Genomic DNA, 24,669 nt, shown 5'->3' with positions numbered 1-24,669 from the left:
TTTCTTTGGAATTTCCTACTGGCTGGATGGGACTTAAATATATGAGTACAAGGGCTCAGCCATTGTTGGAGGACTTTAGCGGATGCTAAGTTGAAAAACTAAATGTAAATGTTTTTTTTCAGGTTGAACAAAAGCACTGATCTTTGTTGTTTCTTATTCTTCGGGTGATTTGTTCCCCCTTCTGCTTCCTTTCCCTCACCTTCACACACAGAAGCCCCTTTCAGCCCTGTGTTGTGTTAAGTACTATTTTAATCAACTGGTTTTCAATTTTGAGTAACTCAATTTCTTAGGAACTGCTGCAAGTAAGCAAAATACAATTGATTCATGAGTTTTTGAAGGTGACTGGCTGGACAAGGACACAACTAGCCAAGGTCATATGCTTTCTTTAAAGTTTTTAATCTGATATTTTTCCGGGAAAATTAGTAATCTGTAAACAAAGAAAATACGAGTTGCTCAGTTAATATTGTTAATATTTAGTCTGTGTCCTTTTACATGGAGACTTTGAAAAAGTGAAGTTGCAATCATATGCTATATATAAAATATCATAGATTGCTTCCTTTATGTAACATTACATCATGTGCATATCCTCTAAATATTCTTCTAACATACTAATAGCTGAATTACCCTCTATTTAGAAGTATTATGCAATATAACCACATTATGGAATATTTAAGTTTTATCTATGCTGTTACTATTAAAAATAGAGCTGCCATAGACTCGCTTACACATAAATTTTTACTACTCATTATTTCCCCAGGAGAGTCCAAGAAGCAAGATAATTAGATGATCCATATTTCATATTATTCTTGGAAAAAAATGTTTGCACTCTTACTAGCAGTTTATGAGAGTGTTCATCTCCCACCATCTTCACAGACATCAAGTATTATTGTTAAAAATGTTATTTTATCAGTCAGAATGTTACTGCATTTGGATTTGGACAGCCATAATTACAAGCTTGAACATTTTTATGTGCTTATTGGCTATTAGGTTTCTTTCTCCTGTGAATTGTTACCATCATTGCCCATTTTATTACTCTTGTACTTAGAAAGTCCTTGCCCATTTCAAGATCAGTTTAATATAATATTGACCTATAATATAGCTTATTTTGTTTTACTTCTTCTGTAACCTTTACAGTTCTTTGGTAAACTTTTTGACTATTGAGTAAAGTGAGTGTTTTCATCAGAACATTTTGGTTACATGTGATAGAAGCCAAACTCATACTAACTTAAAACAGAAAAAGGACTTGTTATCTCTCATACCTGGAAAATGAGTCCAGCTTGCTGCAGTGTAAACATGGAGATACTGAAGCTTGAACTCTCTGTCTCATATTGTGGCTTCGCTTTCTTCAGAATGTTGACTTCTTTCTTGCATAGAATTTCTTTCTTTGGCTCAAGATGGTCTCCATGCCCACACCTTTATGACTCCTGACCCAGAAGGAAGACAGTGTTTCCCAGTACCATATATGAGATTCCTTGAAGGGACTCTGATTGATCCTGTTTGGATCATGCTCTGAGCCAATCACTGTGACCAATGAGATTGAGTATTTTGCCCAGCCCAAGCCTGTGTCCACCCCTGGTGACTGACAGCTCCATTGGAGACACCCTGTATATACATATGTGTGTGTGTGTGTGTATATATATATACACACACACACACACATATATATATAAACAATTTTATTGAGGTTTATTTTACATATAAAAAATTCCACCATTCCCTATGTACAATTCAATGTTTTTAGTAACTTTATTGAGTAGCATAACCACCACCATAAATCAGCTTTACATTTTGATCCCCCTCAGAAAAACCCTCACGCCCATTATAGTTAATTCTCATTCCTATGTCCAGCCCCAGGCAACCCCTAACCTACTTTCTATCAATTTGTCTTCTTCTGGACATTTCTTATAAATGAAACTATACAGCGTGTGGTCTCTTGTGTCTCGCTTCTTTCATTTTGCACAGTGTTTTGGGGGTTCATCCATGACAGAGCATGTGTCAGTAGTTGCTTCCTTTTGTTTCTGAATAATTTTCCATTTAATAGATACAACACATTTTCTCTATCCAATCACCAGTTGAAAGACACTTAACTTATTTCTAGTTTGGGGCTATTAAAATAATGCTCTGGGAACATTTGGGTACAAGCTGTTGGGTAGACATATGTTTTCATTTCTCTCAGGTGACTGCCAGAATTTCTTGAAAATTTATGGGTGGTATGGCAGTTGTATTTTTAAATTTTTGAGAAACTGTCCAACTATTTTCCAAAGTGGGTGGATCATTGTACATTCCCACCAGCAGTGTATGAGTGTTCACATTTCTCAATATCCTTGACATTTATTACAGTCTGCTTATTTTTTATAACCATTCTAGTGGATGTGAAGTAGTTTCTCATTGGAGTTTTAATTTGCATTTCCCCTAAAATGACATTAAGTACCTTTTCATGCGCTTTTTAACCATTTGTATATCTTCTTTGGCATAATCTTTGTTCATATCTTTTGCCTACTGTTTGGTCTGTTTGCAAATATTTCATAGTTTGCAAACATTTTGTCCCAGTCTGTTGCTTATCTTTTAGTTCTCTTAATGGTGTTTTTTGAAGTACAAAAGTTTTTAATTTTGCTGAAGTCCAATTTGTCTAATTTTTCTTGTATGGACCATGCTTTTGGTACTATAGCTAAGAAATCTTTGCTTAATTTCAGTATACCTTTAACTTTCTTCTCACTTGTGTATAGGGGAAATTTGATTTTTGTAAATTTATCTTCTATTCTTCCTTGTATTAAAAATTCTAAGAATTTTACTCTTGATTCTCTTGAGTTTTCTAAGTCACTTCTAGAATTTCTAATCATATTTGAAACATACATATAATATGAAGCATAATTATAACTGCTCAAGCTTAGTTACTAGATGTGTTAGTTATTTTTGCCAGAGAGTTCACGTATCAGCTATTGCTCTCAGTTCTTTCTATCATGCTTTGAGAAAGACATTTACCAACTAGTGTAGGCAAAGGGAAAGATGAGCCCTGGGTGATGAAAGATCTCATAACCAAATGGCACAAGGAATAGAAACTAGAATTGAGGGCATTTATCCTGAGGATAGACAATTTTCAAAATTCAAATATTAAAATGCTGTAAAATGGATAGATGTGTTTTAGGCTGATGCTAAGGGCGTTCTTCTCCTATTAATGCTGTTTGTCATGTTGATCTTGGAACCTATTAAAAGCTCTGGGTCTTTTTCCTGTGAACTGCCAGCTAACCACATCTCCTCCATTCTGCCTGTGTGGAAGTATTTGTGAGGTTAATTTGCATTTGTCCTTAAATTCCACTATTTTGCTCTACCCCACCATTTTCAATTGCTAAAATTATTTAGAACTTTGGTCTATCTTCTATCTAATCAATCATTTCTTTAATTCAAATTGCCAATAAACATACTGAACATCAGAGACCTGAGTCCTGGTGATACCACTGGAGGCCTCCACCAGGTAGACTGAACATTACATCTGTGTTCATTCCTCAGCTATGATTATTGAACCATGTGGTAGGTAGACATCTAAGAATAATCCCCAATGGCATTTTCCCTTATATAATCACCTCCCCTTTAAGCATAGCTGAAAACTATAACTATGATGGTGTCATTCTCATGATTATGTTTTGCTTTATAGCAAAAGAGAAATTATTCAGGTGGACTCAATGCAATCATATGAGCCCATGTATCTTCTGACTGAGGGCAGTGTGGAGGTCAAAGAAATCTGAAGCATAGGAAGAATTTGACATGCCATTGCTGATTTTGAGGATGGAGGGAACCACATGTAAGGATGGTAGAATGGCCTCTAGTTGCTGAGAGATGCCCTGCCCAACAGCAACCAACGAGGACCTCAGTCTTACAGCTGGTAGGTACTTAATTCAGCAAAGAACTCAAATGAGCTTGGACGCAGACTTTCCCCCAGAGTATCCAGAAAAGAGTCCAGCCAACTGATACCTTGATTTTGGCCTTTAAAATCCTCAGTAGAGGACACACCTGGACTTCTGACCTATAGAAGTGAGGTAACAAATGAGCATTGTTTTAAGCCACTTCATGTGTGGCAATTTCTTACATGGCAATGGAAAGCGAATGCAAGCCAGCTGGGATCTCACCAGCTGCAAGATTAGCCAGACCACATTTCTTGGATAGCTACAGGATCTTCATAGCTGAAATCAAGATACCACACCATAGGATTTTCTTTAATCTGCCAGTTGAAGAACTATATCAAAAACAGAGAAGCTACATTTCATGTATTTTTTACTTTTAAAAGTAATACCTTGAAAGTGTTGGCTTCCTATTTTTCAAGGTGTTTGTCATATCTCTTGTCTCCTCTTATTCTCACAAAAACCTGGAGGGGCAGATAAGAACAAAGCCTGTAGAAATCATTTGCCCAAAGAAGTCAAGACTGACTTCAGCTCAATATAAGCAAGGCCTATCAAACAATTATAACTGGCCTACTGTGGAGGGGGCTGCCTTCTAGAATAACAAACCAGCCTTGCTGGAACAAAAGGTTATGTGATCATATTTGAAGGACTTAAAATGGGAGTGAGCCTGGCATGGTTATAGAGCCAAACCTCTGAGGTCTCTTCCATCACCAAAGGTTCTGTGTTTCCACTAAGCAACCAAACTAACTCGATCTATTATCTGTGTTGGGGTTACCTGGCTAGGCAAGAGCTCTTCTTAAAAGATTTATTGCCATTCTCACAATTGCTATTGTTTTTGAAGAAGCACATTTATCTGGATTCCTTTGTACAAAAAAAAAATACTGTGTGGTACTTTTTTTAAGGTACCAAGGTCTAATAACGTGACTAAGTTTCACATACTTTGCAGTAGAGGCAAGGTTTGAACTCTGACTCCTAAGTCCTTGCCTTAAACCATTATGGCATGACCTGCAGGCCCCCCCACACACACTAAAAACAGGCAGAAGTAGCTGCCTTGGATGTTTAAACAGGTGGACAATCCAACAAGACCACAGATGGCAACTTAGAGCAGGAGCATGTGTCCCAAAGGACTAGGACATCCTGCTGGCTTGGTGGCCCAAGCATAATACCCTCAAGCAGAAGAGGAAAATACTGCTGCTTACTTTTCTTTGTGTTTTCTCGTGGCCCAAACTGAAGCCCCATTGCCCCTGCCATGGTTATTACAAATCCTCAGACAGTCTGATTTCCCTCCCTGAGCCTCAGTCTACCCATCTGGAAAATAAAAGGATTGGGTCAGCTGATCTCAAAACTCCCCTCCAGCTCTAGAATCCTATTATTATGGGAAAAAATATATTTTGGCATTTTCCCCCAAGGGCTTCTTCTGGGGGTATTCAGAAGCTCAGTAGGTACTCAAAAACATACCCCATTCCACTGATTTTTTTTCCAAGAGATTCTTGAGTTTTCTCTGAGAATTCTATTTCTACAAAACTTGGGGCTTCAGATCCCTTGACGGCCCTCCAGCTCCAGAGAACAGAGGTCTGGGGTTGCCCTCTGGCTAGCAGAGGAGGCAGCTATGGAACAGAAAGAGGGTGGAAGAGAGAATGGAGAACAAAGGCACAGGATCTGGGATTCTGCTGGTCCAGACAGCTGCCTGTCCTGTGGGAGGCACAGAGCTGTGGCAGGCCTCCAACAGTTGTAGTAGAAGCCCGACGCTGGGAGAGGTGGAAGGCACTGGGGCCAATCTGGAACCAGAACTCAGGCCAGGAGGGTGAGTATCATAAAGGCTGCACATAGGACTCCTTGAAAATCTAGCTACAAATGTTTGAGAAAGGAAAGATGCATTGACAAAGGGTAATAGTGACCGCGTAAAGTGAGATGGGACTCAGCTTCTCAGCTTGCTCCTGACTCCCCTCACATCCTGGCTAAGATCCAGGCCAGTCTGACAGATCAACAGCTTAGTCTCTCTGGAAAAGTGAGATGGCTGTGTGAACACAGCTCATCAGGGGTTACATGCAGTTCACTCCCTGATCAGCTGAGTCCCATATCCCACTACATAGGAAACCTCCAGGTTCCTGGGGAAACTTACCTGGGCTTCACTTTCGAAGAGGGAAGTAGATACAGGAATTTCACACTTAACTAAAGAAGAATTCAGGAACTCACTTCAAGTCTTTGCAAACCACTTTGGTGTCCCCATCACCATCTGGCATAAAAACTGTTAACTCAGAGTTTCTGGTCAACTGTAGACATCAGATTCAGATATAAAGAGAATTCATTTTGGAGGCTCCCTCAGACTGCAAGTTGAGAGCATACACACAGTATTTATTTGCTAGGTATTAAAAAGTTAGGCCAGTGCACATTTTTAACAGATTTATTGAGGTATAAGTTACGTGCCTTAAAGTTCACCCATGACGAATGTACAATTCAATGATTTTTAGTAAATTCATAGAGTGGTGCAACCATTACCACAATCTACTTTTAAAACTTTGCCATCACCCCGTCTGCAGTCACTCCCCACTCTCCTGCTTCCCAGGCAGCCACTAATCTGCTTTCTCCATTTTCTGGAGAAATGTCAAAAATGAAATAATATAATATGGAATCTGTTGCATCTGACTTCTTTCAGTCAGCATAATGTTTTTAAGGTTTTTCTACATTGTACCTTGTATCAGTTTCTCATTCGTTTATATTGCTTGGCTACATCACATTTTGTTTATCCATTCACTGCAGATGGACATTTGAGTTTTTCCAGTTTCTTGGTGTTATGAATATTGCTGCTGTAAACATTCCTGCAGAAGTCTTTGTATGAACATATTCTTATTTCCCTTGGGTAAATCCCTAGAAGGGGAATTACTGAATCATACAGTAAGCTTTACTTTTTAAGAAACTGCAAAACTGTCTTCCAAATTAGCTGTGCCATTTTACATTCCCAGAAGCAATGTATGAGGTTTCCAGTTTTTTCATACCCTCGTCAACCCTTGTGATTGTCTCTTTTTGATTATAGCCATTCTAGCTGGTGTGTTGTACTATCTCATTTTGGATTTAATTTGCATTTCCTCAATGACTGATGATTTTAAACATATTTATGTGCTTAGTACCAAAAGGCACATTTCAATCTCAGTAGAAATATAAATTCTTTTTTTTAATTTTGGTATCATTAATATAAAATCACATGGGCAACATTGTGGTTACTAGATTCCCCCCATTATCAAGTCCCCACCACATACCTCATTACAGTCACTGTCTATCAATGTAGTAAGATGCTATAGAGTCACTAGTTGTCTTCTCTGTACTACACTGCCTTCCCCATGCCCCACCCTACATTATGTGTGCTAATCGTAATGCCCCTTATTCCCCTTCTCCCTCCCTTCCCACCCACCCTCCCCAGTCCCTTTCCCTTTGGTAACTGTTAGTCTTTTCTTGGGTTCTGTGAGTCTGCTGCTGTTTTTTTCCTTTAGTTGTTGCTTTGTTTTTATGCTACACATATGAGTGAAATAATTTGTTACTTGTCTTTCTCCACCTGACATATTTCACTGAGCATCATACCCTCTAGCTCCATCCATGTTTTTGCAAATGGTAGGATTTGTTTTCTTCTTATGGCTAAATAATATTCCATTGTGTATATGTACCACATCTTCTTTATCCATTCATCTACTGACACTTAGGTTGCTTCCATTTCTTGGCTATTGTACATAGTGCTGTGATAAACATAGGGGTGCATATGTCTTTTTGAAACTGGGATTGTACATTCTTAGGGTAAATTCCTAGGGGTGGAATTCATGGGTCAAATGGTATTTCTATTTTGAGTTTTTTGAGGAACCTCCATACTGCTTTCCACAATGGTTGAGCTAGTTTACATTCCCACCAGCAGTGTACAAGGGTTCCTCTTTCTCCATATCCCAACCATCATTTGTTGATCCTAGTCTTTTCTATGTTGGCCATCCTAACTGGTGTGAGGTGGTATCTCATTATGGTTTTAATTTGCATTTTCCTGATAATTAGTGATGTGGAGCATCTTTTCATGTGCCTGTTGGCCATCTGAATTTCTTCTTTGGAGAAGTGTCTGTTCATATTCTCTGCCATTTTTTAATAGGGTCATTTGCTTTTTGGATGTTGAGGTATGTGACTTCTTTATATACTTTGGATGTTAACCCCTTGTTGGATATGTCATTTACAAATATATTCTCCCATACTGTAGGATGCCTTTTTGTTCTGCTGATGGTGTCCTTTGCTGTGCAGAAGCTTTTTAGCATGATATAGTCCCATTTGTTCATTTTTTATTGTGTTTTCCCTGCCTGAGGAGATGCATTCAGGAAAAGGTTGCTAATGTTTATATTCAAGAGATTTTTGCTTATATGTTCTTCTAAGGCTTTTATGGTTTCATGACCTACATTCAGGTCTTTGATCCATTTTGAGTTTACTTTTGTGTATGGGATTAGACAATAATCCAGTTTCATTCTCTTGCATATAGCTGTCCAGTTTTGCCAATACCACTTGTTGAAGAGACAGTCATTCTCCTATTGTATATCCATGGTTCCTTTATCATATATTAATTGACCATATATGCTTGGGTTTATATCTGGGCTCTCTAGTCTGTTCCATTGGTCTATGGGTCTCTTCTTGTGCCAGTACCAAATTGTCTTGATTACCATAGCTTTCTAGTAGAGCTTGAAGTCTGGGAGCATAATCCCCTGGATTTATTCTTCCTTCTCATGATTGCTTTGGCTGTTCTGGGTCTTTTGTAGCTCCTTGTCAATTTTAGAACTATTTGCTCTAATTTGTTGAAGAATGCTGTTGGTATTTTGATAGGAATTGCATTGAATCTGTAGATTGCTTTAGGCAGGATGACCTTTTTGACAATATTAATTCTTCCTAGCCAAGAGCATGGGATGAGTTTCCATTTGTTAGTGTCCTCTTTAATTTCTCTCATGAGTGTTTTGTAGTTTCAGAGCATAGGTCTTTCACTTCCCTGGTTAGGTTTTTTCCTAGGTATTTTATTCTTTTTGATGCAATTGTGAATGAAATATTTTTTCCTGATTTCTCTTTCTGCTAGTTCATCATTAGTATATAGGAATGCGACAGATTTCTGTGTATTAATTTTGTATCCTGCAACTTTGCTGAATTCAGATACAAGACCTAGTAGTTTTGTAGTGGGTTCTTTAGGATTTTTTATGTACAATATTATGTCATCTGCAAACACGGACAGTTTAACTTCTTCCTTGACAATCTGGGTGCCTTTTATTTCTTTGTGTTGTCTGCTGTGGCTAGGACCTCTGGAACTATGTTGAATAAAAGTGCTGAGAGTGGGCATCTTTGTCTTGTTCCCAGTATTAAAGGAAAACCTTCCAGCTTCTTGCTGTTAAGTATGATGTTGGCTGTGGGTTTGTCATATATAGCCTTTATTATGTTGAGGTACTTGCCCTTTATACCCATTTTGTTGAGAGTTTTATCATGAATGGATATTGAATTTTGTTGCATGCTTTTTCACCATCTATGGAGATGATAATGTGGTTTTTGTCCTTCTTTTTGATGTGGTGGATGATGTTGATGGATTTTTGAATGTTGTACTATCCTTACATCCCTGAGATGAATCCCACTTGATCATGATGGATGATCATTTTGATGTATTTTTGAATTCAGTTTGCTAATATTTTGTTTAGTATTTTTGCATCTATGTTCATCAGGGATATTTGTCTGTAATATTTTTTTTTGTGGTGTCTTTTCCCTACTTGATATTAGAGTGATGTTAGCCTCATAGAATGAATTTGGTAGTATTCCCTCCTCTTCTACTCTTTGGAAAACATTAAGGAAGATGGGTACTAGGTCTTTACTAAATGTTTGATAAAATTCAGCAGGGAAACCATCTAGCACAGGAGTTTTGTTTTTAGGTAGGTTTTTATTACCAATTCAATATCCTTGCTGGTAATTGATCTATTCAGATTATCTGTTTCTTTCTGGGTCAGACTTGGAAAGTTGTGTTTTTCTAGAAAGTTGTCCATCTCTTCTAGGTTATCCAGTTTGTTAGCATATAATTTTTCATAGTATTCTCTCATAAAACTTTGTATTTCTGTGGTGTCCATAGTGATTTTTCCTTTCTCACTCATGATTCTGTTTATGTGTGTAGACTCTCTTTTTTTCTTGATAAGTCTGGCTAGGGGTTTATCTATTTTGTTTATTTTCTCAGAGAACCAACTCCTGCCTTCATTGATTCTTTCTGTTGTTTTATTCTTCTCAATTTTATTTATTTCTGCTCTCATTTTCATTATGTCTCTTCCTCTACTGACTTTGGGCCTCATTTGTTCTTCCTTTTCTTGTTTTGTTAATTGTGAATTAGACTGTTCATTTGGGATTGTTCTTCTTTCCTGAGGTAGGCCCGTATTGAAATATATTTCCCTCTCAGCACAGCCTTTGCTGTGGCCCACAGATTTTGTGGTGTTAAATTATTATTGTCATTTGTCTCCATATATTGCTCGATCTCTGTTTTTATGTGGTCATTGATCCATTGATTATTTAGGAGGATGTTATTAAGCCTCCATGTATTTGTGGGCTTTTTCATTTCTTTGTGTAATTTATTTCTCATACCTTTGTGATCTGAAAAGCTGGTTGGTACAATTTCTATCTTTTTTAATTTACTGAGGCTCTTTTTGTGGCTTAGTATATGATCTATTTTTGAAAATGTTCCATGTGCACTTGAAAAGAATATGTATCCTGTTGCTTTTGGATGGAGTGTTCTGTAGGTGTCCGTTTGGTCCATCTGTTCTAATACGTTGTTCAGTGCCTCTGTCTCTTTACTTATTTTCTGTCTAGTTGATCTGTCCTTTGGAGTGAATGGTGTGTTGAAGTCTCCTAAAATGAATGCATTTCATTCTATTTCCCCCTTTAATTCTGTTAGTATTTGTTTCACATTTGTAGGTCATCCTGTTTTCAGTGCATACATATTTAGAATAGTTATATTCTCTTGTTGGACTGATGCCTTTATCATTATGTATTGTCCTTCTTTGTCTCTTGTTACTTTATTTATTTTGAAGTCTATTTTGTCTGATACAAGTACTACAACTCCTGCTTTTTTCTCCCTGTTAGTTGCATGAAATTTCTTTTTCCATCTCCTTATTTTCAATCTGTGTATGTCTTTGTGTTTGAAGTGAGTCTCTTGTAGGCAGCATATAGATGGGTCTTGTTTTTTTATTCTTTCAGTAACTATGTCTTTTTATGGGTGCATTCAGACCATTTACATTTTGAGTGATTATCAACAGACATGTACTTATTGCTCTTTCAGGCTTTAGATTCATGGTTACCAAAGTTTCAAGGGTAATTCCCTTACTATCTAGCAGTCTAATTTAACTCACTTAGTATGCTATTATAAACACAACCTAAAGGTTCTTTTTTTTCCCCTTCTTTTCCTTCCTCCTCCATTCTTTATATATTAGTTTTCATATTCTGTACTCTTTGTCTCTCCCTTGATTCATTTGGGGGTAGTTGATTTGATTTTGCATCTGCTTAATAATTAATTGTTCTACTTTCTTTGCTGTGGTTTTATTTCCCCTGTTGACAGCTGTTTACCATTAGGAATACTTCCATCTATAGCAGTCCCTCCAAAATGCACTGTAGAGGTGTTTTGTGGAAGGTAAATTTTCTCAGCTTTTGCTCATCTGAAAATTGTTAAATCCCTCCTTCAAATTTAAATGATAATCTTCTTGAGTAGAGTGTTCTTGGTTTGAGGCCATTCTGCTTCATTGCATTAAATATATCATGCCACTCCCTTCTGGCCTATAAGGTTTCTGCTGGGAGGTCTGATGATAGCCTGATGGGTTTTACTTTGTATGTGATCTTTTTTCTCTCTCTAGCTGCTTTTAAAAGTCTGTGCTTATCCTTGATCTTTGCCATTTTAATTATGATTTGTCTTGTTGTTGTCTTCCTTGGGTTCCTTGTGTTAGGAGATCTGTGCACCTCTGTGGCCTGAAAGAGTGTCTCATTCTGCAGATTGGGGAAGTTTTCAGCAATTACCTCCTCAATGCCACTTACTATCCCTTTTCCTCTCTCTTCTTCTTCTGGTACCCCTATAATGCAAATATTGTTCTGTTTGGATCGGTCACACAGTTCTCTCAATATTCTTTCATCTTTGAGATCCTTTATTCTCTCTGTGCCTTTGCTTCTTTGTATTCCTCTTCCCTTATTTCTATTGCATTTACCATCTCTTCTACTATATCTAAAATGCTTTTAAATCCCTTAGGTGTCTGTTTCATTTCAGGTATGGAATTTCTTTTTTTTTTTGAGAGGGCATCTCTCATCTTTATTGATCAAATGGTTGTTAACAACAATAAATTCTGTATAGGGGACTCAATGCACAATCATTAATGAACCCCAAGCCTAATTCTCAATGGTCTCCAATCTTCTGAAGCATAACGAACAAGTTCTAACATGGTGAACAAATTCTTACATAGCGAATAAGTTCTTACATGGTGAATAGTGCAAGGGCAGTCATCACAGAAACTTTCGGTTTCGATCACGCATTATGAACTATAAACAATCAGGTCAAATATGAATATTCGTTTGATTTTTATACTTGATTTATATATGAATCCCACATTTTCCCTTATTATTATTATTATTATGTTTTTTTTAAATAAAATGTTGAAGTGGTAGGGAGATGCAAGATAAAAGTAGAAAACATAGTTTAGTGCTGTAAGAGGGCAAATGAAGATGATCAGGTGTGTGCCTAAAGACTAAGTATTAATCCAAGCTAGACAAGGGCAACAAAACATCCACGGATACAGAAGATTTCTCTCAAAACCGGAGGGGTGAGGTTCTAAGCCTCACCTCTGTTGATCCCCAATTTCTCACCTGATAGCCCCCCTGCGACTGTGCCTGTCTTAGGTTGTTCCTCCCTTGAGGAATCTTATTCGTCTCTGGCTATCCAGTCATCTTCTGGGGCCGTACAGGGAAATGTAAAGTTGGTAAGTGAGAAAGAAGTAATATTGTTTGAAAAGGTTAGCTTTTTACTTCTTTGCATATTTATGCCCTGTGGCTTCTATGCCCAGCATTTGTCTTGAGGTATCTTTACCACTTGGAGGAATTATGATACTCGGTGAATTCGATATGAGGCACGAATTCTATTTAAGTGTTGTAATTAGGAAGGAAGAAGAAAAGCTATAGAGGTAGAAGATGGAAGAAAACTTGGGAAGATTGATTATTGCTTTGACATATCTTCTTGTAGAGTAACTTAAGCATGTATAGGTTTTAAACTACTAATTAAATTGCACACACATGTTAACATAATAGGAATACAGCTACATAACCAAAGCAGACCTACAATTACCAGCCATCTCCTATGAAACCAAGAAAACCAGTTAGGCACCCTAGGCATTTGTGAAAACTAATCAATGATATGATGGATATTGTCTAACTGAATTTGAATAGTTTGAGAAAAATCAGACAAATTACAAACAACACATTCCTGGGAACTGTTCACATCCATATGTTCTTTTAACAGTAGATAGTCTGTAGTCACAAGATTTTGGAGCACTGCAACTTGCACTTCTCCTAATTCTTGGTTGAGTTCCGACAGTATAGATCCAGTCAAATTTGTTGTTTTACTGTATGCACAGGCCATCTTAGATGTCTCCTTCTATATTGGAATTTCTTAATGATTGAGTCTCCATCCTAAATTTGCCCCTGAGTTCTTGAATATTTTTCTGTACCTCCATGAGCATGTTTATGATTTTTATTTTGAACTCTCTTTCAGGAAGATTAGTGTGTTCAGTTTCATTTGTCTCTTTTTTTAGTGTTTCTGAGATTTTTGTTTGAACACGGTTCCTTTGATGTTTCATATTTGTATGTGGCACCCTCTAGTGCCCAGAAGGTCTAGTCTCTGGAGCTGCTCAGCCGCTGGTGTGATGTCGGGTCGCATGGGAGTGGAACTGGTGCCCGCGGGGAGGAAAGAGCTGTTTCCGGCCTCCTGGCTGCAGTGTGTGTCTCCACTGTCAGAACCAGTGGGCCGAGCACACAGGTGTAATCCTTTGCACTTTGCTTCTGTAGCTGCAGTAGGCAGGCCCTCCCTCTGGTTGGCCTGATGGCAGGGGAGAGACTGACAGTTTGTGAGCTGGTGCCAACAGGCCAGGAGGAAGGCACAGCAGGATGCATATCACAGTGGGGTCCTCGGAGCTGAGCAGCCAGCCAAGGGATGGAGTGCCTGAAGATCCCAAAAGTTCCTAAACTGCTGGGTGCAGTACACCCAGACAACCCTGTCCACCTATCCTTTTCCTGCACAACAAGCTCCATGTAAACCCTGCCCCTCCAACAGCCCTCTTGCTGTTAGAAAGCCTCTCAGACTGCCCACATTTTCCTTGGTCCCAGTGTGGCCCAATGTTGATCCCTGTCCTCCACAAAGGGCTGGAATCTCAGTCTCTCCATGTATTCCACCTGTCTTAGCTTTCCAAGCCCACCAGTCTCCAGAGCACCATGCAATGTAGGTCTGTGTTTCCAAAGCAGATCTCCAGGGCTGGTTGTTCAGCAGTCCTAGGCTTCCACCCTCTCCCTGCTCCATTTCTCTTCCTCCCACCAGTGAGCTGGGGTTGGGGAATGCTTTGGGTCCTGCTGGCTCAAGGCTTTGGTATGTTACCCTGTTTCATGAGGTCTGCTCTGTTCTCCAGGTGTATGCAGTCTCATGCAGCTTCCTATCCTGTTGCTCTTTTAGGATTAGTTGTATTAACTATATTTTCATATTATATGTGGGTTTGGGAGTAGTTCTCTGTCTCATCTCTCATGCCACCATCTTGAATCTCAATCCAGTATAAAATCCTTTTTAAAAAACATCAGAAACAAGCTTAAACATGAGTTTATTTGTCATTAGTAAAAAAATGTCACAGGAGGATTAAACAGATTGAAGGATTGATACATTCATTCAGGAATTTGTTTCTTATATAATTATTGAGGAACTATATGTGGGTGGAGCCATGCTAGATTCTGGAGATGAAGCACTGAATAAGATATAGACCTATCTTCATATACCATATGAAGATATATATGGAAGATGTATATGATATATTCTTTTAGAAGTTGAAGCAGCCCAGCTGAGGGACACCTCTTCATTTTCCTCAGGGTGGAGAGTTCTGGGAATACTTAGTTGGTAATGTCAAATATGAGCCTAAAGGAGTTCATAGCCATCATCCAGGCAAAGATTGAAGAGGAACCTGATCCAGGTAGGCTGGAAGGGTTAAGGAAAGGAGAGAGAGGGACAAGCACAGTCTATTGTGTCTGGGTATCTTTGTCCGTTCAGGCTCCTATAAGAATAACCACAGCCTGGAGGCTTACAAATAACAGAAATACATTTCTCACAGCTTTGGGGGCTGGGACATGCAAGATCCAGGTGCCAGCATGGTCAGGTCTCATGAGCTTTCTTGCTGTGTCCTCACACAGTGAATGGGAAAGGGATATTTCAGGGCCTTTTCCATAAGGGCACTAACCCCAGTCCTGAGGGCTCCACCTTCATGACTTCACCCCCCCAAAGGCCCCGCCTCCTATTACTATAGTCTGTGGGAATTAGCGTTTCAACCTATGAATTTGAGGGAGACTGAAATGTTCAGACCAGAACACTGGGCAAGTGAAGATGGCTGTACAGGAGCAGCTTCAGACTCCTGGGGGTTTTGAGGAGGGAAACAATGAGAAGTGAGCTAGAGAGGTAAGCAGGGGCAAGACCAGGAAGGGCCTGGAGGAAAGCCACTGATGCCCTTCTGGGAGATAGCCATGATCAGGTGATTGTGTAGAAAGCTCTTCACATAGCACTGTGGGGAACAGACAGGAGTGGGGGGCTCTGGGATTTCCTTTCTGGAATCTGTGTCAGGCCTCCCATGGCTTTGAGCCCCAGCCTATCTTGTGAGGACTGAAGTGGGCCAGAGCACTCTGTTGGGCCTCCTGTGGCTCTGAGAATGACCTACACCCTCCTGTGTTTGGCAGATGCTACATCACCCTCACGCAGTCTCTGCACCTGACCATGAGTGGAGCTCTGTCAGGACCTGCAGGAACAGGCAAGACAGAGACCACCAAGGACCTGGGTCGAGCACTGGGCATCATGGTCTACGTGTTTAACTGCTCAGAGCAGATAGACTACAAGGTACAGATCCATCTTTGAGAGGGACTAAAACCAGGTTTATCCATGCCACCTGGCCCAGCTCAGACAGTCAGGTCTCTGTGCCCCTTCCCGGGGGTCCTGGGGATCCTAGACCCCTGCAAACTTGTCAACCTCCCTATAAACCTCAGCACCATGGAAACTGCTTCCACTGATGAGCTTTGGGACCACAGATGGGTTACCTCACCCCTGGGGTCTTCCTTTTGTCATCTGCAAAATGAAGAAGCTAAACCTATACCCAAAAGCCTGCATTCACTATCTGACCTAGAACCACAGAAAGTTTCCTAAGTGGCCAATATAAAATGGTCACATAAAAGTCATTTGTGCTCTTCCCTGAAAGTGGGTATTTCTCTAGAATTTCTCTTAGAGAAAAGTATTCTGTAACGGCAGATTTGACTTCTGATGACAGAATAGATGAACCTCTGCTCCTAACAAGGGATGCCCACGAAGGACGAGTGTGAAGCTAATGTTCTTCATTCAGGCACTCATCATTTTCATGTTTTAAAAAGTATTCCAGGTTCAGCGTCATAGAGAAAAGCAACAGAAGCTAGAGACCCATTAGGTCTCTTCTAAGCTAGGAATATTCTATTCACAACTGGACTTGTATGTAGATTCCTTTTTAAAAACATGTAAAACAGCTTGTCTCAGAGTCTCACTATATTTTATTTTGTTTTATTGTACTGTTTTTGTAAACTGAAGTGCCTTTTGAAAACAAGAAGGCATGTAAATAAATTTAGAGTGGAAAAAATTGCATTAAATAGGTTAAATATTTATAAATCATGTGATATGTTGATTGCTAAATAAAATGTAAAAATAATTTTAAAGACTGCAAGACGATGTGTGCGGTTGCCACATATAGAACTCTTCAAATGTGATTCATCAGCTATAATTTTCATAATTTCTGTCATCTATAAAATTTTGCTGTGGAAAGAGTTGAAGAATCCTAGAGCATCATGTTTTCTCATAGCAAACAAACAAAATGAAATTCAGACCCGAAATAGCTGTGTTCCCTGTTGTCTACACACTCTAAAGTTTAACATGGTTGCTTTTAAGATAATGTTTCTTTTTAAATCAGACTGGAGGGAAAAGAATTTTTTCTGCTTTAAGGAAACAAACTCAGCCATAAGTATCATTTTAAGTTTCTAGATTCTTCTATAGTTAAGCAATGGCAGTATTACTGAAATAAGTGTAGTCTCCCAAGGGGAACATTTTGGAAGACACACTCATTTAGATGTAGAAGACCTGATATGTTGATTGAATAAAATCAGCCAGATTGCTTCAAAGTAATACCTAGCATAGCAAATAGGAAGAGATAAACTGGCCCCGTGACCAAGGGTCACTAAGGCCAGTCCACTCAATCCTTTCAGAATTTGGTACTGACCCCTGAACCCCATCAATTCCTCTGAGAGTCCAGGATGAGAGGAGGAGTCTGCCTTTGTTTGTTTGAACTGCAGTAAGTTTTGGTCATGTGAGTCTAGTCTAGGCACAGGTCAAAGCAAGAACAACAGGCAAAGCCACAGTGAAACACACCAAACGGAAGGTGATTCCTTCCCAGACACCAAACATCCTTTGTAACCAAACTGCATCACTGAGGTGTTTGCAAATCTTTTCCCTTTGTTGTCTAGCGATTCAGAATATTGTCATTACAAACTGCCTCTGGCAAGTTAATCTGAGTATCAGCATTGTTCAGCATGTGTTGGGTGTGATGGAAGGATAGCAAAGATAGATGATAGCTAGCTAGCTAGCTAGCTAAATAGGTAGACAGATAGATAGATAGATGACAGATTCGGTAGATAATAGACTCTTTTCTTCTTGATAGGTTTGGCTAGGGGTTTATCTATTTTGTTTATTTTCTCTAAGAACCAGCTCCTGCTTTCATTGATTGTATTGTTTTATTCTTCTCAATTTTTTTTAGTCCTGCTTTAATTTTTATTATATCCCTCCTTCTACTGACTTTGGGCCTCATTTGTTCTTCCTTTTCTAGTTTCATTAATTGTGAGTTCAGACTGTTCAGTTGGGATTGTTCTTCTTTCCTGAGGTAGGCCTGTATTGCAATATATTTCCCTCTTAGCATGGCCTTCATGGCAACCCATAGATTTGGTGTTGTTGAATTATTGTTATCATTTTTCTCCATATACTGCTTAATCTCTGTTTTTATTTGGTCATTGATCCATTGATTATTTAGAAGCATGTTATTAAGCCTCCATGTATTTGTGGGCTTTTTCATTTCTTTGTGTAATTTATTTCTCATACCTTTGTGATCTGAAAAGCTGGTTGGTACAATTTCTATCTTTTTTAATTTACTGAGGTTCTTTTTGTGGCCTAGTATATGAACTATTCTGGAAAATGTTCCATGTGCACTTGAGAAGAATGTGTATCCTGTTGCTTTTGGATGGAGTGTTCTGTAGATGTCCGTTAGGTCCATCTGTTCTAATATGTTGTTCAGTGCCTCTGTCTCTTGTCTGTCTGGCTGATCTGTCCTTTGGAGTGAGTGGTGTGTTGACGTCTCCTAAAATGAATGCATTGCATTCTATTTCCCCCTTTAATTCTGTTAGTATTTGTTTCACATTTGTAGGTGATCCTGTGTTGGGTGCATAGATATTTATAACAGTTAAATCCTCTTGTTGGACTGACCCCTTTATCATTATGTGTTGTCCTTCTTTGTCTCTTGTTGCTTTATTTATTTTGAAGTCTATTTTGTGTGATACAGGTACTGCAACTCCTGCTTTTTTCTCCCTGTTAGTTGCATGAAATATCTTTTTTCATCCCTTTACTTTCAGTCTGTGTATGTCTTTGTGTTTGAAGTGAGTCTCTTGTAGGCAGCATATAGACAGGTCTTGTTTCTTCATCCATTCAGTGACTGTGTCTTTTGATGGGTGCATTCAGACCATTTACATTTAGGATGATTATCGATAGGTATGTGCTTATTACCATTGTAGGCTTTAGGTTCGTGGTTACCAAAGGTTCAAGGGCAATTCCCTTACTGTCTAACAGTCTAATTTAACTCACTTTGTGTGCTATTACAAACAGAACATAAAGGTTCTTTTTTTCCCCTCCTTTTTCTTCCTTCACCATTCTTTGTATGTTATGAATCATATTCTGTACTCTTTGTCTATCCCTTGGGTGACATCTCTTTAGCCTTAGGAATACTTCCATCTATAGGAGTCCCTCCAAAATGCACTGTAGAGGTGGTTTGTGGGACATAAATTCTCTCAACTTTTGCTTATCTGAAAATTGTTTAGTCCCTCCTTCAAATTTAAATGATAACCTTGCTGGATATAGTGTTCTTGGTTCAAGGCCCTTCTGCTTCATTGCATTAAATACATCATGCCACTCCCTTCTGGCCTGTAAGGTTTCTGCTGAGAAGTCTGATGATAGCCTGATGGGTTTTCCTTTGTATGTGATCTTTTTTCTCTCTCTAGCTGCTTTTAAAAGTCTGTGCTTATCCTTGATTTTTGCCATTTTAATTATTATATGTCTTGGTGTTGTCTTCCCTGGGTCCCTTGTGTTGGGAGATCTGTGTACCTCCATGGCCTGAATGACTATCTCCTTCTCCAGATTCGGGACGTTTTCAGCAATTACCTCCTCACTGACACTTTCTATCCCTTTTCCTGTCTCTTCTTCTTCTGGTACTCCTATAATGCGAATATTGTTCTATTTGGATTGGTCACCCAGTTCTCTCAATATTCTTTCATTCTTAGAGATCCTTTTTTCTCTCTGTGCCTCAGCTTCTTTGTATTCCTCTTCTCTAATTTCTGTTCCATTCACAGTCTCTTCTACTACATCTGATCTGCTTTTAAACCCGTCCATTGTATGCTTCATTTCAGGTATGGAACTTCTTAATGATTGAATCTCCACCTTAAATTCATTCCTGCGTTCTTGAGTAGTTTTCTGTACCTCCATAAGCATGTTTATGATTTTTATTTTGAACAGATTGGTGAGTTCAGTTTCATTTGACCCTTTTTCTGGGGTTTGTGAGATTTTGGTCTGGACATGTTCTTTTTATGTTTCATATTTCTGTGTGGTGCCCACTAGTGCCCAGAAGTTCCAGCCTCTGGAGCTGCTCAGCCCCTAGAGTGAGGTTGGGGGTTGTAGGGGAGCAGAGCTGGTGCCTTGGGGGGAAAGATCTGTTTCCTGATTCCCATCTGCGGTGCCTGTCTCCACTGTCAGAGCCAGTCAGCTGAGCACACAGGTGTAAAGCCTCTGTGCTTTGTGTCTCTAGCTGTTGTAGGTGGGGCTTCCCTCTGGCTGGCCAGATGGCAGCGCAGTGACAGCCGGTTTGTGAACCAGTGCCATCAGGCCAGGAGGAAGGTGCAGCAGGCTGGGTGTTACAGTGGGGGGCCTCGGAGCTGAGTTGGCAGCCAGGGGGATTGGGCACCTGAAGCCCCCCAAAGTTCCCGAAGAGCTGGGCAGAGCATGCCCAGACAACCCTGTCCAGCTCTCCCCTCCCCTGCACAGCGGGCTCTGCGCAAACCCGGCCCCTTTGGCAGCCCTCCTGCTGCGAGGAAGCCTCTCAAACTGCCGCCTGTCCTCTGACAGAGTGGCTGGATGTGGATCCCCCCTCCACAAACGGCCGGAATCTCTCTCTCAGGCACTCCACCTGAGCTCCTCAACATCCGAGCACCACACAGTGTTGGTTTGTGCTCCCAAGGCAGACCTCCAGGGCTGGGTGTTCAGCAGCCCCAGGCTTCCACCCCCTCCCCCAGTCGGCTGTTCCCCCGCCCCGCCCCCCATTGGTGAGCTGGGGTGGGGAAAGAGCCTGGGTCCCGCCTGATTAAGGCTTTTGAACGTTACCCGCTGGGGTGGGGGAAGGGCCTGGGTCTCGCCTGATTAAGGCTTTTGAACGTTACCCGCTGGGGTGGGGGAAGGGCCTGGGTCCCGCCTGATTAAGGCTTTTGTTTGTTACCCTGTTACGTGAGGTCCGCTCTGTTCGTGAGGTCTGTGCGCAGTCTGGTTTAGCCTTCTTTCTTGTTGCTGTTTTAAGATTAGTTGTATCAATTAACTATATTTTCATTATTTCAGTTAACTGTATTTCACTATTTGTGGCTTTGTTCGTGAGGTCTGTGTGCAGTCTGGTTCAGCCTTCTTTCTTGTTGCTGTTTTAAGGTTAGTTGTATCAATTAACTATATTTTCATTATTTCAATTAACTATATTTCACTATTTGTGGCTTTGGGAGGAATTCTCCATCTCACCTCTCATGCCGCCATCCTAAATCTCTCTAGGTAGGTGATAGAAAGGTAAATAGATAAAGGATGGATGGGTAATAGATGATAGGTAAATAGATAAGGTAAACATTGACAGGATAGACAGGCATGGGTAGGTAGCTAGATGATAGACACTGATTATGATAGAGTATAATCCAGTTCACTTGGAGAGTTAAGGAAGATATAGGAAATAATTAGGAGACATACTAGACAGTATGTAGAATGTGTGTTCTACGAACTCTTCTCCCTGGAAGAAGTAGGGGAAGAGCTACAGAATGGTCAGAAAAGACATCATGGAGGATGAGAGACCCGTGGCTGTTTACTGTGCCAAACGGGGGGTGTAACATTTTAACACAGCCTAACGCATTACAGTGTTAGCTTTAAGAACAAGCCAAGTTCTCTGTGCTGCTCCTGGGGCTAACTTCACCCTGCGCTCTCCTCAGAGAGCATGGTTGGGACGAGCAGGGGAGGAATAGAAGTCAGGAAAATCTGTTGTGCCTTTCACCAGGCATCCGTGTGATGGGCTGTGCACGATTCCCACAGCAGCATGCTCTCCAGAGAACAAGCTAGAAATGAACACAGAGCACTGGTGAGGACATCAGAGTGGATGGGGGAGCAGGAGAAGATGGGAGATAGAGTTGAATAAGGGGAGGGACACAAAACCTCCATGAGAATGAGACCTCAGTGGTGGGCGGCAGAGACACCCGCAGGCTTTGGAACACGGTAGCATCATGATGAAAACACAGTATTTCAGGACTACTCCCTGGGCAGCCAGATGAAAGGAGACAGGAAGAGACTGGAAGCAAGGAAACTTTGGGTGAGACCATGGCTGTCATTCAAACCAGAGGGTGAGGAGCTGGAGGCTGGGGTGGTAGATGTGGACAAGAAAGAAGCAGAGGCTCAGAAAGCTCCCATGATACCTAGTGGCTATGGAAGGCGTGGGCGGTGGAAGAGGGAGGCATTCAAGAGGAGAGTGGGGCTGCACTCAAGGACCCACACATCCCCTTTGCCGCAGGATTTCTACGTGGGGCTGTTGGGTCAGCGTTGGACACAGAACAGTATGGAGGCTTGGGAAAAGGAAAGTTTTTGCTTTACTCAGTGTCAGTTGGGAAATCTGTAAAACTAGCCACTTTCTCTGGAAATGGTTTTAGTGCTAAGACGTTCTTTGTATTATACAGCAGTACTTCCCTCTTGGCCTCAATTTGGAGATGCGATTGCTGAGACATCGAAGGGTTTTGAACCTGAAAGAATATGGAATTATTTGTTGACCTCTCTGTAGCATCAACGCTATAGGACACCTGCTCCCCCTTGAGAAGTGCTGCCCCCTTGGTTTCTGACATACTCCCACAGTTCTCCTCTAACTCTCTGATCCTGCCTTCCCAGTCTCGTTTCTGGTCCTCTGTTTTAAGTTCAACTTCCCCCTGGGTATTGATGACCCCCAAATCGACCTCCCTGCTTACCGCCATCTAGCCGTCTCTCCAGCTGGGCAGCAGAGTCCCCATCCGGATGCCCATCTCTCCTACTTGCTTAACCCTCTCTTTTTCAGGGAGCTCCTACCCACTACTGCCTTCCTCCCAGCCAGATCCCTCACCCCATCAAGACTGTCATCTCATTGTGCCTTGTGGTCCAGGGCGTGGATCATAAGACACCCTGATTGTATCATATCTTCCTTCTTGGTTCTATCAGTCACCAATGGTATTTCTCCTTCAGCATTTCTCACTGCCACACCTGTTGTTACTGTCCTGTCCTAGCCCAGAAGCTCACCATCGATGGCAAGGAACACACAGCCTAGCTTATGGTGTCGTGGTACGATGGCTGGTCACAGGACAGGGCTCTGTGGATTCCTGGCCTCTGCCCAGGCCCTCAGGGGGTAAAGTGAGGCGGAGGCCAGTATCTGCCTATAGAAACTACTCTTTTTCTCTTTGATATATTGAATTTCCATTTGATGAAAGGGACCACAGCTTTAAAAAGCTTTTAGAATTACCGTTAATGCAGAAAAGTGTGGATTTTTATTTCTGAATGTCCACATAAGTATTGGTGACATTGACAGGTTACTTTATATATCTCAAATCTAATACTATAGACAGCATGCCTCATTTTATTGTGCTTTGCTTTTTTGCATTTGGCAGATACTGCATTTTTTATGGATTGAAGGTTTGTGGCAACCCTGTGTCAAGACGGTCTATGGGTGCCATGTTTTCTGACAGCATTTGCTCACCTTGTGTCACGTTTGGGTAGTGATATTCAAACTTTTTCATTATTATTGTATCTGTTATGGTGATCTGTGATAAGGGATTATGACTGAGCTCAGATGGTGGTTAGCATATTTTAGTAATATTTTTTATTTTGTATTTTTAATGAAGATATATATAATATTTTAATTAAAGTTTTTAATTAAGGTATGCATATATTTTTAGACATAATGCTGTTGCATAGTTAGTGGACTATAGTACAGTGCAAACATAACTTTTACATGCACTGGGAGCCACAAAATTCACTTGACTCACTTTATTGCAGTATTTGCTTTTTGTTGGTGTGCAGCTGAACTTGCAATATCTCTGAGCTGTGCCTGTGATATACATTACTATGTATATCTCAAATATTATATATATTTATGTGTGTATACACACATATGTGTATATACACATACTCACAAATATAATAATAGCAATATCTGCTTGCAGGATTGTTTTGAGCACACAAATGCAGTGCCTGGAACTTATGTTACCTCTTTAGAGAGACTGTGACTTGCAGTCTGAAATAGCCACAGCACCCTCATTTTAAGACTCCAGTGGGACTCACCAGTATCTGATAATTCTTTGTTTCTGTGTCATTGTCTGTTTCCCCCCTTATGTACAGAAGCCCCACAAAAATAGGGGCTTTGTTTTTCCTGTTCATTGCTGATTCCTCGTGACCTAGGACAATCCCCAGCACATAGTAAATGCTTAGTAAGTTTTTGTGTTCAGGTTGGGGAATTAGTTCATTGAAGGGGCTTAATAAAAAGTAGGGTTTACTCTTCTTTCCTGACTTTTCAAAGTCTGTCCCAAATCCAACCTAGCTTATGTGATGTTAGACTGGTTCTCCTAAAATGTTGATTTTAATCACGTTTGCTTCTGCTCCAGATCTCCAAAGAGCCCTTATAATAGTTCAAAGCTTTTCATAAACAATGACTGCCTTTGGGTAGTTCAGCTTTCCAGCCAAAGTGACCCCTTAATGTTTCTCTGGACATATCTTATTTTGCTTATCCTGTGTCCATAATCTTTCCTCCTCCTGGAAAGCCCTTACCTTCCATTCTGCAGACACAGATACTGTTCTTCTATTAAGCCAGTATTCTCAGTATATTTTCTGAAGGTATCATATAGTTCTGTGAGATACCAATGCCCCAGATCCTCTGACTTCTGTTCTTGTTTTTTC

General features: G+C 40.3%; 1 pseudogene; it reads left to right on the top strand.

The window, feature by feature from the left end:
• Positions 1 to 24,669, top strand: part of LOC108387707 (dynein axonemal heavy chain 9-like) — a 353,770-nt pseudogene that overhangs the window by 97,685 nt on the left and 231,416 nt on the right.

The sequence above is a fragment of the Manis javanica genome, chromosome 4 (assembly GCF_040802235.1).
Source record: "Manis javanica isolate MJ-LG chromosome 4, MJ_LKY, whole genome shotgun sequence".
NCBI classification, from domain to species: Eukaryota; Metazoa; Chordata; class Mammalia; order Pholidota; family Manidae; genus Manis; species Manis javanica.
The sequence above is the reverse complement of the archived record's forward strand: the minus strand, read 5'-3'. Positions and strand labels throughout refer to the sequence as shown.